General features: G+C 39.3%; 1 long non-coding RNA gene across 1 annotated transcript; it reads left to right on the top strand.

Annotated features, from left to right (window-relative positions):
* Window positions 1-25: 25 nt before the first annotated feature.
* LOC309698040 lies at window positions 26-8,037 on the top strand. The gene is made up of 3 exons (XR_014273989.1): window positions 26-89; window positions 6,757-6,810; window positions 6,962-8,037. It is a non-coding gene; the product is annotated as an uncharacterized lncRNA (long non-coding RNA).
* Window positions 8,038-18,535: the final 10,498 nt, after the last annotated feature.

Below are 18,535 nucleotides of genomic sequence, written 5' to 3' on the forward strand. Positions count from 1 at the left end.
TCAATCTAAATGCTCATTGGCTACCAAAATGTGTGTCGTGGTTTCGGGTGGGAAAGTAAGGAAAATTGAGGAACAATAACAGCGAGAAAGTAAGTTTTAATGCATTTTTAATTAATTTTTTAAATTGTTTGTTTTATAGCGGATTAAAGTGTCAGTGAATCAAATGTGCAGTGATAATTGAGAAAGAGAAACTGAGTGTTTTCGGACGCTAGCATGTGCAGCGTTTCAAAGTAAAAGGTGAAAAGCGTCGAGAGAGCCATTTAAACGGGCAAACAGACATAATTGTAATTAATTAATTATTATTTACCGTAAGTATTATTGCAGATACACCAAGTTTCTATTTCTCGATTTGTAATTAATAATAATAAAGAATTTTAACCAAGCGGTATTTTTCAAAGCGATCAATCATAGCTCACATGCTGCACGTTACAGTTTTTTTCTACCACCAGGTGGCAGCATTGTTCCACGATTTGTTGCACGTGAGAGACTAAATGGCAAACTGTCAGGAGACGACGATGGAGTGTTTAATGTCACAGCTGAGCACTTACAACAACAACAAAAAACGTGTCGCTGACTGCCATACTAATAACCAGAAAGGCTCAAATAAACACAGCTGCTATGAGACTCAGGCACTGCAGTCTCAGTATTTGTTAAATCTTCTTCTACCTTGAATTTTCCACCACTTTCTTTCAAGTAAGTTTCTTGAAATAAAAGGAATAAAATCGTTTGCAGCTATAGAGAATAATCCATTTGGGAATTTCTAATCTGCAACCTACCGAGGTCATACCTCAGACTGCTGTGGATTATAATGCGTTCAGTTTAAAAATCTGTTTTATCTCCTTATTCTTGTATTTCCTTTAATTTACTGATAGAAGGAAGCTGAAACTTCCAATTAATCTTCAGTGTAAGCCTGAACTCTGATTTATGCTAAAAACCTTTACTAATAAAAATTAATCAGTTCATTTAGGATGTTTAGCAGGAAAGTATAAAAGTATAGAATTGTCTTGGTGTGCCGTTCAACACAACGATACTCACCTGCTTTATTAATGTCAACACCTTTGTGTGTTTCAGTATATTTGTTACATCTTGGGATTATTTAAAAGCAAACATGTCTAAGCACAGACTTGGATATGTCTGCTCCACCTCTTCCAAGTGTTGAATTTTCTTTCTGTAACACGTGAAACACACATGTTGTATTTAACTTTCTTGCAGTTGTGTTTTTTAGATTTGCACCACTCTCTTGCACGTTGTCAGTCTTACTTTTTCCTCATCTTCAACTTTATATTTGTTTTTTATTTTCTTTGTCTTTTTTATCACTGCTGTGTATATATAAAAACTGCACGTCTCACATTATAAGCCCCTCACTATGCACTTGTGGCACTTATTTATTTTAAACTGTACTAGTTTTAATGTTTATTCCGCTGCTGTAACGCAATAATTTCCCCTGTGGGATCAATAAACTATCTATCTATTTATATTGGATAGCTTGCCCTCAAGGAATCAGTAAAATCCCAGCGTAACCATTTATAATAAATCATAATTTATTTGGAGTTTAGATTTGCAGTTAAAGTACAATAATTAAAAGTAGAAAGTAGAAAGTTAGATAATAATAAAGTAAGATAAAAGTAGAGGTTTCAGCCACAACTGACGTAACTTTGAAAGAGTAGTTTTGTGTGAAGAAAAACAGGAATTGCTTTTCTTTCCCAGTACTTCCATTGATTTACTTCTGCTTGAAACAGTTCCTCATTAGTGCTGCTCACTGATCACACGTACAGGTCTGTAGTTGCCCCAGGCAGCTTCCCTGCTGTGCACTATATGTGTGTGCAGTTCAGGTCTGTACTATCTGAAGTGATCGAGGGGTGAAGCTGAATTCACAGAGCAGAGCTGATGAGAGTGGTGTCCCTGCCAGAGCAGGACCACAGTTCTCAGGCCCTGAATAGCCTCACACAGCTCGGCCTGAAAGCGGGAGGTCGGTATCCGTCCCCTTTGTCGTGGAGCCGATAACACCGTTCCGGACGGGAGCGCATTGTGGCCTGTGACCCCCGAGGTCATGGGGTGAGGGGAGAGTGAACAGAGGCCAGGCTTTAAGGACTGCTTATGGAGTTCCTCTTTCTTCCACGGGACGCGTGGCTCGCTAATTGAGGAACCACCTCCTCAAACCTCAAGTGTGAGGCGCTTGACGCCCAAAAGTGACTGCTGCAGAGAAGTGCAGGGAGAGGAGTGAAACAAAGGGACAAAAATTGAGTGAAGAGTACTTTTTGTGGCAGTTTTGCTCAGCTCCGTTACTATTTTTTACAATTATTGGTTATTTTTGGCATTTATAGGTAATATTTTAACCTTTAAAATATATACATGTAAGTTGAGTCTTGAAAACTCAGTATGAACTAAATATATGTGTTTCCTAAATGATTATAAAGCTCAGAAATTTGGGAAATCTCCACATTTTTAAAAGCTAAAAATAGAAAACGTTTGTACTGAAATTAACCCCCAAAATTAATGGTTTCTTTCCATCAGCCAATCAGCTACTAGTCAGAGTGAAACTATTTCCACAGGCAAATAAAATGTAATAATAAAAAAAAAACATTTACATTAAAAATGAGACCATAAATATCAAAATAAAGAATTATTGCTCTTCAAATTTTCTCAATGAAAAGCTTTCTCCACATCACGTGTGGCAGATTTTACACGATTCGATGTGCGATGGCGGCTGAGAGTTTCAGGAGAAACGGAGGATGATTTACCCCCGAAGATATCGCTAATGATCGGGCAATCCTTTCAAGACTTAACACGATTGCGTTCGTCTGCACAAGTAAGAGAAAGAAAGAGGGGGGTGGGGGGGGGCGAAGTTGAAAAGGCGTGCCAAGTTGGCTGGGAACCTCGGCACTGAGCTGTACCCACAGCCCTTCCTTCACCCCACCATCACAGCTCGCTGGGATACAAACAGCCTTTGTTGCTGCTCGTGCTTCTGAATTCCAATTTGGAAAAATGCAGAAGCTTTCTGTTTGTTTGTTTATTTGTTTGTTTTGGGTGTCTGATTTCTGGACTTAATACTACAATATTCAGGGATGTAACTGACATGTAATTGCGTGTGTGTGTCTACAAATTGCATTTTCTTAATTTTGCATTTAAAAAAAGAAAATCATATTTACATTTTCAAAGGTGCTTAAAAGACAGTAATGAACATAGACCTCAGTAAACAGACTGAAGAATTTCAGGCTTATTTTACAGTAATCGGTGAGCTGATCAGAACTGCGGAGAAGGAGGGAATGACCTTTTTTTGAACGTTCGTGTGTATTTTGCAGCAGAATCATTGGAATGGATGAGATTTAATTTAACGTGATCCACAGGTCTGAATCCTCACCAGTTTTGCAGCCTGTTACTGACAAAGACTTTACTCTCAGCATGATGTACCACATTAAGCCTTATGATGGCGTTAGGATAATAGCATTTCCAGTAATGAAAACTGAGATGGTAAATTGCACTTTTTTAAAAAGAGATCTTAATCCATTCATTGTCTGTAATGTAAATGGATGATATCACAAAAAAATCTAGAAAGTAAAATTATTTGGGTGTTTTTAACGTAGGTTATTATGCATTGGTTTTACTGCTTCAAACTAGAGCTTAAAGCAGTTTGAGACCACGGCTCTTGACTAAAATGTCACTGGTTAAGCACTTTTCATGCTCTAAATGTGCAATGCTGCAAACCATACGACTGCCAGTGATGGCCATTAAAGGCTAAGCTCTTGTTCAGTTATTTCTCATAAAACATAAAATAAGGAAGCATCTGTGCTGCTTTTTCTTTTGTTTGTAACACTATACACTGTTTCATGAATACATATCTAACACAAGCATTTCTCTCTCTCGCTCTCTTTTTTTAAAATTTTCAGTCCTTACTGTTTCTTGCTGTCACAGCCAAACACACAATTAGGCCTGCCTCCAGTATTGATTACTAAAGATTAGAATTATATGTCAGCTAGTATTCTTTTTAAAATTAATCATTCGTTGCAAACAGCCAGTGACAAATATCAGAAGGAGTCGTTAGCTTCTGTGGAGTGTAAGGCGAGTGCAGGCTGAGGCTGCAGCAGCTGGATGCAGCTGTATCGGTTTCTCAGCACGATGAAAAGTACGGGCCGCCTGCAGACTGCAGCTTTCAGATCAGCTCCACTGATATAATGGCTTCTTAAATCCGAGCCAATTAGACCCCACGGGGATCAGGGAGTGGCTGTTTTCACACTGCACCAATTTGCGCTGGGGGTGGGAGAGCTGATTGACAGGCAGCCGTGTGAACACGGAGACAAATAGGTTATAATTTGAACCTGTGGAGGTGCAACAAGGAGGAGGCGGCAGCCTGCGTGGGAAACACTTCACGTGGGAGTATAATTTACTGGGGTCTAAACTTTGACCACGTTCAGGGGTTTTTTGGTTAAATGAAATATTTGCACCGGTGAGGTACTTCCTGAAAAACGACTTTATTTCATCAGTTTATCTTCCATGTTGGAAGAGTTGTTTGCATGTTGATGTTCATTATTATCTGAAACCCTCCTTCCCCGTTTCTTTGGAGTTGCAACCCCCATAAACCAAACTCCCCATCTTTGTTTGAACATGTTTATGAGCTGCAAAGAGCTCTTTTATAAATTTAAATACATAGATTTTAAACAGGTATCTCCACAATAGCAGCAAAATGATTTTGATCTTTATTTCTTCAGTCATTTAAAATGAATTCTGCTCCCTCTCAGGTTTATCTTGGCTACAGGATGAGAAGAAATCTTGAAATGCTGAAGCTATAATAAAAAAATAAGATAAAACAGAATTTCTAATTATTTCTAGTGCAGTAAAAATAATTAAAATCATTAAAAAAAAACTTCAAATTGGCTGTTTTTAGTCATTTAGAAAGGGAAAAAAAATCACATTTTTAAATTTCAAGATCAACATGATCGCCATCTGTGTTGAAAATCAGAAAATTATTAGAAGAAAAGTTCAGACACATTGGAAGTCATATTTTTTTTTTGGTCCTATTTTCTGAGTGTTCGGACCTCACGGTGCTGCTCAGTAGCTGCAGTTGCTGCAGAGCTCCAGCAGGAGGCACCAGGAGCTGAAGTTGTACCTCCTGGATGACTGCATGAGAGTCATTCTTTTTGAATATTCATCCTCTGTTTGTGTGAAAATGTCCTGGGGGTGATTGTCAGTGCTCACATCAGCATCATACACGTCTGTTCTCACAGCTATTCCTCTACAATAGCCTTCATAACACTTTTGTGAGCGTCAAACCCCATTTTTAGTGAGATAGTGTAACATTGTTCTATTTTGTGTAATATTTAGTGTATTTTGAGGGTGTTGGGTGGGAGGGTTATTTACTTTTTTATGTAGATGACAGTAAAGACTTGGTGGGGGAAAGAGAAACAGCAACAAAAGGTCCTTGCAGTCTCAAGCCAGCGATACCGTGATTACACCATCAGCTCTCATGTTGTTGCTGCATGACCAAAGTGAGTCTTTAAATGCATTAGCTGGTTAAAACTCAACCCACACACCCCTGATTTTTTCTTTTTTTTATGACACTCTTGGGTTTCGGTCAACAGTGGCATTTTGAGGTCTTAAGACCTCCTCAGTGCTGGTTGTGTACAGTTAGGTCCTTAATTTGCTTGACCAAGACACATTTTGCTGCAGTTTTTGCTGCCGTAGGCACACCGTCACTGAGGATTTTAAATTAAACACAAAAAAAAAATCTGTATGTTGTTGAAAGGTTAGACTTTCAGCTTTAATTCAAGGAAGGCTACAAATATGTTGCTTTAACCGTTTCTATACATAAACCACTATTTTCAGAGGCATAATTTTATACTTTTAGATTTAAGGGTTGTTTTTATTGCTTGGATGAAAATCATTTACAGTCGGTGACTACCTGATGTCTAGAACCCATAATCATCACCAAATACCATTTTTTCTCCCTTGAAATTCTCAGCTGGCCCACCTTCCCTGGCTGCTTGTTTGTGGGTCCTTCCTTCTTCAGTTTTGTATTTAATAACTGGAAAGCTGGGTGCTCTGTTAGGTTGAGATCAGCTGACCGGCTTTGCTATCGAAGAACATCACAATTTCTTTGCCTTGAGAACCTCTTAGACTCATTTTGCATTATCTATTGGGTCATTATCCTTTTGCACTGTGAAGCAGCACTTGGCTGAATCTGAGCAGCGATTATAGCCCTGTACACTTCACAGTTCATTCTGCTGCTTCTAACAGCAGTCACATCACCAACAAACACCAGTGAGCCGGTTCCACTGGCAGCCATACGTGCCCGTATGACAAGACTGCCTCCACTGTGGTGCAGTATGTTTGTAAGCCTGTCTATCTAAGCCCAGGACACACTCACAGGAAAAAAAGAAGATTTAGGATTTATCCTCTTACTTAAACAAAGGTTTTTGTTGTTGGGGGTTGAGATGTGTCCTAACTAGTTCACTTAATGTTGGGTGGATTCAAATATACCAGTGTTTGAAAAGATTTTAGAGTGTTTTATTTTGTAAAGTAACAAGTAGTGTCAGATGGCGTGGCATTAAAGTGCAAAATGCCTATCTGAAAACACTGAATTGAACATGAATCACTCAGTTAAAGGTTTTACACCATAATTAATATATTCCTCTTTCCACCACTGTGCATAACATGCTAATAACTGACTGGCTATGACTCTCTAAATGCAGCTGGATCATCACAATTGTCTCTACCACCCTACCCTGTTTCTCTGTATTTTCTTGTGTTGATTTTAAACAGTTAGCACCCCGGTCTCATTTCTACTCGCCAGTTAAGCAGATGCATCCATCAAACGTGAGTTTACGACACATTTCACTAAACAGTGTCCTAAAAACATTATAATCACCACTGTGTTTTTCTTGTGCCGTGCTGGAACATTAACATGTGAAAGCATCGTGTTCCTGTGAACTTATTTGACCTCTGACCTCCCCTCTATGTTTCACAGACAACAAATAGCTGCAGCTGGGATGGAGGGTTCCCAGTTGGTTCTCACCCACGGGCTGACTTAGAGATGTCTGCTCCAAGCAACACTGAGTGAGTAAGAATAAGTGATTATTATAAGTGGTTGTTTCGACCGTTAACGACTTCTTGGGACACATTCTATGTAGTCCCTGATTCACTTAATGTAGTTTAAACATGTTGGAGGCCGGGTCAGTCTAAAGAGACACGGTGGAGGCTAAAATTCACACAGTTAAACTAGGGTTAATATCAAAACCTGCTCAGATATGTAGTATTTAATGTCCTGAAGAGGGTGCTGTGTTGAAATGAGAGGACAAATACACAGTAGACACTTCATGAGGGACATCGTTCAACTGCCCGTTAACTCCATTATCCAGTCAGCCAATCACATGGCAGCAGGGTAATACATTTAGTCATATTTATATATAATCAAGACAGCATGCTGAAGTCCAAACTGGGCATCAGAATGAGGAAAAAAGGTGATTTTAACTGATTTTGGACATGGTTGTTGGTGCTGGATTTTCCCATTTTCCCACACCACCAACAGAAAATAAAAAAATAATAAAGAGAGAGAAAATCCAGTGAGCGCCGATTCTGTGGGTGAAAATACCTTGTTGATACCAGTGGCCAGAGGAGAATGATCAGACTGCTTGGAAATGATAGAAATGCATCACTCAGAAAAATAACCACTCGTTACAGCCAAGGTATGCAGAAGAGCATCTCTGAACACAAAACATGTCAAACCAGGAAGCAGATGGGCTACAGCAGCAGAAGTTTTCTGAAAATCTTGTGAATGCGATAACTGCTTTCCTTACCTTTCCTAAAGGTCATAAACAATAACACAGGCGATAGAGGCGTGCACCTTTCAATGTTGTGAGGCAAAATTTCCAGATATCTTGTTCAAAGGAGTTTTTCAACTTCACATTTGCACCCTGGTTTTTAAAAATGCTTCATGTTTGTGTGGATAAAAGGCCAAAACAGATAGAAAAAGCTAAGTTTACCAAAACATGGGTGCCTTAGAGACACTTAAAAACACATTCACCATGTTAAATATGCATAGCATTTGACTATTGTACTCTAATAAACTAATCAAACTCCTATACAGCTGTCATGAATGATATGTTTAAGGATGCAAATATATTTATTTCTTCTGCAAACTGGGTTCTTTACCATGTGAAGTCTGGAGATTGACTCGCTGTTGGAGCCAGCCTCAAGTATCCACTTTCCCATGTGCTTCATTTCTCCGTCAAGGTTTTCAGTCAAACAGTTTTACGTCAGCACACAAGATAATACTTGTGAGCACATTGAGGAATTTTTAATGGATAAACAGAGTTGGAGAGCTGATGTAGTGATTAACACATTTGGTTGACAAGTGAAAGTTGCTGGGTTGATTCGAGTCAGACACACTGATTTCTGTTGGGTTTGTGTCAGGAAGAGTATCCGGCATAAATTCTGTCTGATCAAACAGAGCTACTTGCTGTGGTGGCCACAGGGAGCAGCCAGCAGTAGGTTTTTTGGGGTTTTTTACCCCTCAGCCATTAAAGATTGATGGAGTATTTTCGTTATTGTGCTGGGCAGGCTTGACAGACAGGCAGACTTGAGAACAAAGCGATGTAGAAGTAGAGGTGTTTCTCCTAAAGATCTCAGATGAGCTATGATCTACATATGGGGGAAAAGGGTTTATTTTACAGCATAAACATTAAAGTCGCCATTGTTTAAGAAAGGATTAAACACAATAAAGTGTAAAGTCCAGGAAAGCCAAAAATAGTCCCCTTATGAGGGTGCAGGGTGGCAGGAGGTTAAATTTCAACCTCAGCCATGTTTACATCAGGCTAGATGAATGAACTACATTTCATAATATTGTAGTTTGACCACAGCAGAACACATTAACAACGCCAGCTGGTTAGTCCTGCATCTGAGCACCACGGCTCTCTTTCACCTCATGACGTTTTCCAGTTAAGAGTTTTTAGCTCAACCTTGCAACATACACTCCAACTTCAGTTTTAAACAAAGCTACAACCTGAAGCTACAAACACTTCATGTAAGCAGTGAGGCTCCTCGTCACCCTCAAACAGACCTCGAAGTGCAAACTTCTTGGTGACTCCTTGTCGCTGATTTCTCATAGTTTGACCTTGTGGTATATAAATAACTTTTAGAGAAAAATGATTCAGTGATGCTGATAATTTAATCTCTGAGAATAAAAAATAAAGAGCAGGGGGAGGCCTGACAGAAAAATGTAATATGATGTAGTATTTACCTTCTTTGCTGCTCTGTTAATCAGTCATGCATCTTAATAATCTCGATCCCCGCGAGGGTTGAATCTGCTGGCCGACAACGGCGCGATTCAACCAACCGAGCTCTGTATTCATGAGCACGTATTTTTAGCATGTGTTATTGCTTCATACCACAAAAGTAGTTTAATGTTTTTATCTTTAAGATTCCCATTCTGATGCTTTTTGTGTGCTCTTAAACTGCTGCATGTGTTTCTATGTGTGTGTGTGTGCGTCTGGTTTAAAGCAGATTTACACAATCAGACTCCGTTACACCAAACAAAAAAAGCCACCACAGCGCGCCTTAAACATGTTATTCAATAACTCACACGGATGCACCAGACAGACACATTCCTGCACGCAGTCGGACGCAGACCCACACAGGCGAGACTCAGACATGCAAACGACACGGCGCACACTTTCTCACAGCGCCATCCAGACACACACACTCCCACAGTGTGACGCAGACAATTTGAAGGGCCTCATCTCGCCAGCCTTTCTTTCCCTGTCTGCTCTGTCTGACCCAGCCTTTTTATATGTCTAATTAAGTAGTCAGACCCTCCAGCGTGCCATGACATACTCATGGCTGATTTCTAGCCATGTTTTGTGCCGGTGTCTTCGCCTGGATGGATCGGTTTTTGTTTTGTTTTTTCATTGCAATCTATGAGATATTGTTTCCCCATCGAGCTCGCCGCCCCCCTGTCAATGGTCTGAAGGATAATTCACAAAGTGTTCACCAGTGTTCACTAGACATGGGTTTGTTTTTTTTAATGGAAAACTAGCAAGTGAAGGACTTCTGGGTGGAAAATAAAATTCAGACAGCTTTCATTTGTGGGGAAAGACTGAGCCGAGCATTCCCATGCATGATCTCTAGCAAAACGTGGCAACAGAAACTAAAGTCAGGACATTCTTTTTAACATGTGTGTTTATTGTTTCTGCACCAGCCTGAACATATTTGCATACATTTAGAAATTAACCGTTAGATTCTGGTGAGCCTGAGCACGCACGTGTTTTAAGTCGACTGCCACTGTCCGCTGAGGACCGACGACACGCTTCATCCTCCTGCCCACCGTCCGGGGAAGACTTCCCCTTTGACCCCTCCTAACTGAGTCCCAACCTCTGAGCTTTCATCACAAAGGGGGGCAAGAGGTTAAACTCCAGGAGACCAGCAGGTCAACAACCTCTTTATCCAGCACTGACCCCCCTGACCCCCACCCCAGCCATGGACAGGATGTGTCAACCTGATATCTGTCTATTATTTCATCAAAACGCACTCCCATCAAGATGTCATACATTTCAATTTACTTGATTTTTGTTTCATTACCATATATGGTACCATGGTTGCGTCCATTTACCAAGATATTTTTCTACAGAGAGCCTATGAAGAGGGGTTTTCAACCATTGCAAACATGCTACCATTTGAGATAGATGATACAGCGTGTTGGTAGAATGCTGATTGGTTGACTAATGAGCCAGAATAGGGATGGGATCGACAGTGAAGTTCATCGGAAATAGGAAAAATGTGAAAAAAGATCAGAGATTGAAAAAAATGCAGTATTAAAAGCACAGACTGGCTGTAGTGGACATTGTTCATCATTTTTAACACTTGGTTTCACGTCAGCTCTTTGTGTTATAACTTTGCTGGTTGGACCAAGAGCAGCACAAGCATGAGTGGCCCACAGAGAGGTTTCGCCTCATATTTTTGACTCTCTGCAGGTACACGAGCACTCAAAGCTGCCAAGGGGCCGCTCATGTGCTGCCTCGGCTGAACCATAATTTCCCCGTTAGTCTTTAAAGAGAAGTTTGAACTTTTTGACCAAGCACAGGCAACTGCTGTTTATTTTGAACCTTTTTCATTATTAGTTTCACAGGAAACGCCTATAACTTTTAACTTTAACAGCTCAATGATTTAAAAAAGGTTCTTTAAGCCTTTATAAAAATGTAGATTTTTAATGTTTGAGCAGTTAATAGGAGTGGATCACTGCTTGTAATGCTGCTACACTAACTTGACTGTTTCATCCCCTGCTCACTGTCCATTTCAGCAAGAATTAATAATACTAAATCAAGCGTGTGAGTCAGCATAAAAACCAACCAGCAGGATTTCACAGGTGTCTTTATGGGAAATCCCAAAAGACCTGCAAGGAAGCAGAACAACAATCACAGGGATCAAAGGTCAAACAACTTGTGGATTTAAAAGGCCATCAACAAGGGTCATGCAGTGCAGCCTCCTCCCGTCACACTCTCCCATGACTCACAAACACGCACACACATGCATGAATGCAAACACTTAAACGTGTGTAGAAAGGTGATGAAGTAAGGAGGAAGTGACCATTGTCCTTGTGCCCTGAGGTCAGACCTCTTGATGTCACACTTAATTTCTGACCTCAAGCAGGGTGAGGACGTTGATATATTCAGAGTTTGTTTTGCATAATCTTTATAAACAGCTTCCATTTATATCTGCGTATTTCTGCAGGTGAATACCTAGTGGTGTGGAGAAATCTGTCCATCATGGTGATTTAAACCTTTACCTAACATATATTTAACATGTTAATATAACTAAAGGTACTTACAAATTCCACATGAAAAAAAATAAAGGAAGGACAGTCAGTCCCATTCATTGGTAGATCTGTTGGCTGACATTTAGCATAAAATCAGCTCAAAAATGGTATATCCTCCACCAGTAACTAGTAGAACCAGTATATTAAAAAATCAATTTCTTTTAATATCCCATGACAACGCTTTTATATGGTGTTCTTCCAAATCATTCGATTTATTATGTTAAAGATGTTGCCTCTCTGAAGTGAAGAACTTTGTCTAAACCTGGTGATTCAGTTGGTAGTTAGAATAAGCACAGAAGAGTGCAAACAGTGTATTGTACCCCATCAGTCTTTTATATCTGAGGGGTATTGTTGGGATATTCACGAGGGGCGGGTGTGTAGCTTGGACATCCAAGTTTGTAAATGCGATCATTTCAGAACTAGAGCATGTAGCATTTTGAAATTGATACCATAGGTGGATCTATTAAAGATCTCGGAGTTCAAATATTAGTGAACTCAACCTCAAGGCCAACATCAGAGGTCAGGTTTTCTGAAAATCTTATAAATGTGATAACCTGAGAATGAGGTAACGTGGAATTTTGAAATTGATACCATAGGTGGATCTACTAGGAGGCCGAGGGGTGGAACTGGCCTGTATTTTTGCCTGTATTTTATATAATCCTGGAGGATTTTAGTCTGAGAAACTTTATTTTCATTTCACAATCCAAGAAAAAAACAAGTAATCTGTAGGATATGTGCGTTGCTGTTGTGTGGTTTGTGCGTTGATCAGTGAGTGATCGGGAATCTTAGAAATCTGTGAGAAGGTTTTTACAGTGTTTTGTCATCAGCTGCTTGCCATCTAATCCACTCTTTAAAGGTTATTACTCCCAGCTGCACAGTGATTTAAACAAATAGAAATATTTGATGCCAGCTTGATGCTGAGATTCAGAGTATTTCGATGTACTTGTGAACCAAACACTTGTGTAAATGTTTAATCTTCGCATGTTTATATTTTCTTCTTTGCTTTGGTATTGGCTTCAACTAGTGATGTCCTTCTTTGACACGTACTCGTCAGTGGTAAATGGAGTTCTGGTGAAGGAGAAGGTTCCTCTCTGTTTAGTTTCATTTGAACACCAGGCGCACTCAGATGGGATGAAGTCACAGTTTGAGTCAATCAGGATTCTTCATTAAAGTCTTCTTCTACGCTTCGTCTTCATCACCTCAGCACGCAGATGGGGATTTGCTGTTGAACTTGAACCCAGTTCCCTCGCGCTGCCTGATTTCACGGTGGCAGCCTCGAGCCCCCCCGACACCTCCCCTTGTCTCCCCCTCCTCAGCACCATGCCTTCCTTTGTGAAGCTGTCTTCCTTGACTTTCCACATCCCCCGTCTGGCCCTCTGCAGCCTCTTCTCAGCGCCCCCTCCCCTCCCGCGCAGCCATTCTTCACTTGTGGGTCTGGGGGCTCTAGGAGACGGCCTATGGGGACTCGCAATACAGAATGCTAATCAGGCCCTCGGCGGCACTTCCCACGATTTTCCTCCCAGACATGGTCTTTTGTTTTGTTATTGATTCCATCGTAATCAGACGGTTCCCGTAACTTTCCTGCTGTCTGGAGGCCGAGCTGCAGCGCTGACTGCAGCAGAGGGCCTACCTGTCATATGGCACATTCATTCAGGATTTATCTTTTTCTTTAAAGTGAGTGTGCGCACTATTAATTCTCACGTTTACCACAGCAATTGTAGCGCCTAGGCTTACAGTAGCGGTGGCATGTTCAAATACATTTAAGTTGGCACTTTTAGCAGCTAAATTCCCCGAAAAGACATCGAATTTAGACAAATGCACGAACTGAGAAATGTTAATAATATTTTAATCGTGTTGAAAGTGACCTACATCAGACTAGAAACGGCCTTGATCTTGATCGCTCTGTAATTAGGCTCCTGTAAAAGACAGCACACTCTGTAATTGGGCTTACAGCTGAATTCAAGTACTGTAATTTTCACACGAGGAGGCTGGACTGATGCTTTACGATCAGTGGTTTCGCCGTGTAGTTTGCTGCAACATTGCTCACATTTAATGTGCGGGTACACTGAGTTGGGTGACCATCCATCTCCTACAACGCAAAATTATGTTAATTTTCGTGTTTGCAGAACAAGCGAAACTAGATCGTTTCCAGAAATGACAAATGATGCAAATGGTCTTAAAAACACTTTTCATTTCTTTCTGACATTATAAATTATTCTGTGTGGCTGATGTCCCCTGCATTTGTTATTTTTCCATGTATGGTAGACTTTTTTGTCTCTTTAAGACCAAGTTATCCAGTATATTTGAGTTATAATTGAGCTGACATTTGGCTCTCGTGATGACTGCTCAGCTTTTAGAGCCTATTAATTAAGGTATTGGATTGTAGCTTGCTAAAGGCAGGTGAGAGGTCAGTCAGTGAAGCACATGTGCTGGAATCATTTGTAAGACAGTCTAGTACTTCTGCTGATTGTGATTTTCACTTACACGTACAGTATGTGGGGTTGCATGTGAAATTTAATCAATAGCATTATGAAGTAACCACTTTGGACTTTTAGTTTTATTTAGAACAAATCACACGTATTGTTATTAAACCTAAAATGTCAAAATGCACCATGTAGACACATTAGTTCATCAGCATCTGTTACCAAAAGTCATTTCTCAAATTCGGAAGTAATATAACAGGTGTTTTAGATACAGCTTTGTTTTTAATGCTTCCTGATGGTTTGTTAAAGTCTGGTCATCATTAATGTTTCAGAGCTCTAATGTGCAGCGAGGCACAGAGAGAGCGCTCAGCATTAAAATAAACATATTAACTGCAGCAATAATCTCTTATTTACAACAGCATTGCCTTATATTTTTTATGATCTTTATTTTTAGTCACCATTTTATCATCATCTGATATTGTTTCTGATTAGAGTAGGTGGCGCGCTCACAGGGATCATTTTGTGTGGAAGAAGAGTCAGGTAGCCTGTGAAACGCCCTCTTTGTTTTTTAGCCTGAAGCAGAAATCCCAGCCAGCTGACACAAAGAAACCCTCGCTGGATGATAGTTGTCTGTTTTAAGTTCAAACACTCAGCTTAAAAAAAAGGAAAAGAAGGAAAAAAGAAACAATCATCATTTTTATTAATCTTTTAACAATGTGTAAAGTCTGAACCATGATACAATTGCCAAAAACTGGAGTGTTTCTTGAACTTTCTGACCATTTTTTTGCTACACCTGGCATTTTTGTGTAAGTTATTCAGGAAAAAAAACAAACATAAAATGACGTAGCTGTCTCAAAAACTGGCAAAAACCTCGTGTATCAAATACATTTCACTTGGTGTTACAGGGTTAAAATTAGAAATGTGTCTTTTTTTTTCACTGATAAGAAGTTTACATGCCTAATTAAGACCACAAGCAAAACAATTATAAAAAACACACAGATGACTGATCTCCATCACTCATGCCGCCCTGTATGAGAGCTGAAGGCCACTTTAATACTGTAGATATTTTTATATTTGTCGTGTTTTTAACACCCAAATCCAACACTCTGGAACCTCTTTTCTTATTGTGACCTTTAACCCTAAAGTGTTTGTGTAAGGAGGTTGTCAAACCAGATGTTTTTTTTAGATGTTGCATCCATCACAGAAGCAGCTGGATCCACTGGCCTGCATGTATTTTAAAGCAGCTGTGCCATCCTGTCCCAGACACAACACATCATCCAGATGTGACTCCGATTATCGGCAATTGTGCATTGCGTGTAAACATTGATCAGTGGATGTGTTCAGGAGTTTTCCAGACATTTCTGAATCTCCAGTCATTTTTAAGAGGGCTGTTTGTGTTTTACCAATGCATTTATATTTTTTGAGTATACTGTACAGTGTCATATTTATGCTGTCTTTATTATTAGCCAGTAAGTGCCACTAGAGCCAGTTTAAATTCCAACATTTTACACAATATTTTATTATATACTGAACTACTAATAGCCACGATTTTTAATATTTAAAGTCTTCAATTTAAAAACAAAAATTTCCTCTAAAAGTTGGTTTAACAGATCTATAGAGCATGGACTCATTATAAAACATATCAAACTTCTGGTGTAACATTTTTCTGATTAAATTTGTGCAAAAGAAACAAAATGTTAAATGTATGAATGCTTAAAAAAAAAAAGCAGCTTCCTCATTTCCACACAATAATCAAAGAGACTAATTAATCTTTGACTTGGGGATCTGCTGAGAACACCTGGGTAATAGAGGGAAAAAACAGGTTGTCTTTTTGACTGTCGTTGGAAAAACTGCAGGCAGCCATGAGCTTTGGAGCTGAAGGACAGAACTGAAGGACAGGTAGCGGTAGAAACAAGCTCATCTGGCTGTGTTTCATATAAAAAGTAAATAGGAAACAGATCAGGGTTATCAGGACTACTGGGGGTAAAGCTGGTCATCTAAGCAGAAGGTTAGCAGTTTGAGGCTTCTTCAATCCAAATGTTCAAGTGTACACGATGCATTGGACATTTCTTCTTCACTCCCCTTTTTCACTCGCTATGTGTTTATACACCACTCCGCATTTAATCATTAGTTTCTCTTCTGCAGTGTGTCTTTTTTCCTGTCTGCCTACCCTCCACCCTAACAGATAGGTGCCCCTCCCTGAGCCTTCTTCTACTGGAGGTTTCTTCCTGTAAACCGGGAATTTTCCTTCCCACTCCTGCCAAGGCCTTGGTCATGGGGGTCACTGGATCGATGGGGTTCTCTCTGTTATTGTAGGGTCTTTACCTTACAATGTAAATCCCTTTAAGGCAACTATACAAAAACAGCTGAGCAATGATGCAATCAGTTTCAGATTGTGAATTATTTTCAGTGCTTGTTATCTTTGGTTCACAGTGTTAACATGTTTGCGATCAATTGACAAATTCTTGAAAATGTAGTTTTTTTACCGTAAGTTTAAGCATTCACAAACTTGCTACAGTTTAGCAATAATAGTAGTATTTATTCAGTTGCATCATTTCTAAACCCCAATAATTCAAAAAGCAGAGACACTGAATCTTCAAATTAAAAATTAATAAAGAAATAAATGAAGATAGATAATTTTGGTTTTTTATATCATTATCTAGAAGTTTTGAAATTTTAAGATGATGCATAAATAAAAACTGTAAATTTACGTTTAATTTACACTTTTGAGACCAGTCTCAGTCATACTGTTGAGTCTTATTAGGTACCTCCCTGATATCAAATCATCTCAGAAAACACCATTTAAAATGTTGTGGGATTGAAAGATTAGTGTTTGCATGAGTTTATATAAGTTATAGACACTGTTAATATTGATCATTATTGCTTTATGATTGCCATTCACATTCTAGTAGAGATGGCACAATACCACTTTTTTTATGTCCGATACCGATATCCAGAGGTGTGGACTCGAGTCACATGACTTGGACTCGAGTCAGACTCGAGTCATTAATTTTATGACTTTAGACTTGACTTGAAAAAATGTTCTAAGACTTGTGACTTGACTTGGACTTTTACACCAATGACCTGGGACTTGAATTGGACTTGAACCGGTTTACTTGAAAAGACTTGATATTTTACCCCAAATATAAAATTTAACATGCATATTATATAGAGATTGAAAATGTGACGTCATTCACGGGTAGAACCGCAAAGGATTCTGGGAACTCGTGGCAAGCGGTACTAGCGCACGCAGGCTTTCAATTAAAATCAGTTATACAGCGATAAAAAGAAACACAAAAATGTCAAGAAGCTGTTGTATTATTAACTGCAATAGCCGGTCGCATGACAGCCACGGGAAGCCGACGAGTAAAGAGATCCGTTGTTATCGGATTACGTCGTTGAAGAGAAATTGTTCGAGCCATGTTTCCGAAGTAACAAAGAGGCGACTGGATTGCAGCCATCCAAAGACCAAATATAACGTCCCAGAACACTCCAGCTCACAGGTTAGTCTGCTCCAAGCATTTCCACAAAGGTCAGTCTGCTGTTGTAGTTAATGCGTCATTTTTCTTAACATAATTAGTGATATAGGTTACAAGCAAGTCTGGCGCTGAACAGAAATCGTCGCGCTATGCTCCTTTATTTATTGTGCATAAATAGTGAATTGTCCTGACACAATATTGCGTTTCGCTTCTGTTATTATGGTACATTGACAAAAACATATACTTTTATTCACAGGATAAAACAGGTTTTTTGTATCACTAATTGCCCAGTACGATTACAGCATACAATATTGTTGTCACTGCTACATTTCTGTGATGGGTACCAGAAATTATTTCCACTACTAATTAATTACCATTGAGCTCAAAGGTCCTATTAATAAACGGTTAACGAATGTGTATTTATGACGACGATTTGTGAGACTGGTAAACTTTTAAAAAAATATCATTTATTTATGTATGATATTTTTGTCATGCGATTTTAAAGCCGTTCCTACAACCGCATCCAAGAATAACATGCAGCTTATCTCAGAACTGTCGGTGAAAATTATTCTTGGAGCTAGGTTTAATTGAGCTGCATTTTATAGAGGTGCAATTTCACAATTTGTGTATATTTTCTAAGTTCACTATTTTGTCATGTGTTGAGAAAAACACAGATTTAAAAATTACATGGTCTAATATTTACATTTAGCATAACTGCAACATGCTTTTTTCGTTTTTTTTAAAGACTCGAAAGGACTTGAAATTCAAAATTTCAGACTTGTGACTTGACTCGGACTTTTACACCAGTGACTTGAGACTCGACTCTGACT

This window comes from Aulonocara stuartgranti (genome assembly GCF_965226115.1).
Source record: "Aulonocara stuartgranti genome assembly, chromosome: 22".
NCBI lineage: Eukaryota > Metazoa > Chordata > Actinopteri > Cichliformes > Cichlidae > Aulonocara > Aulonocara stuartgranti.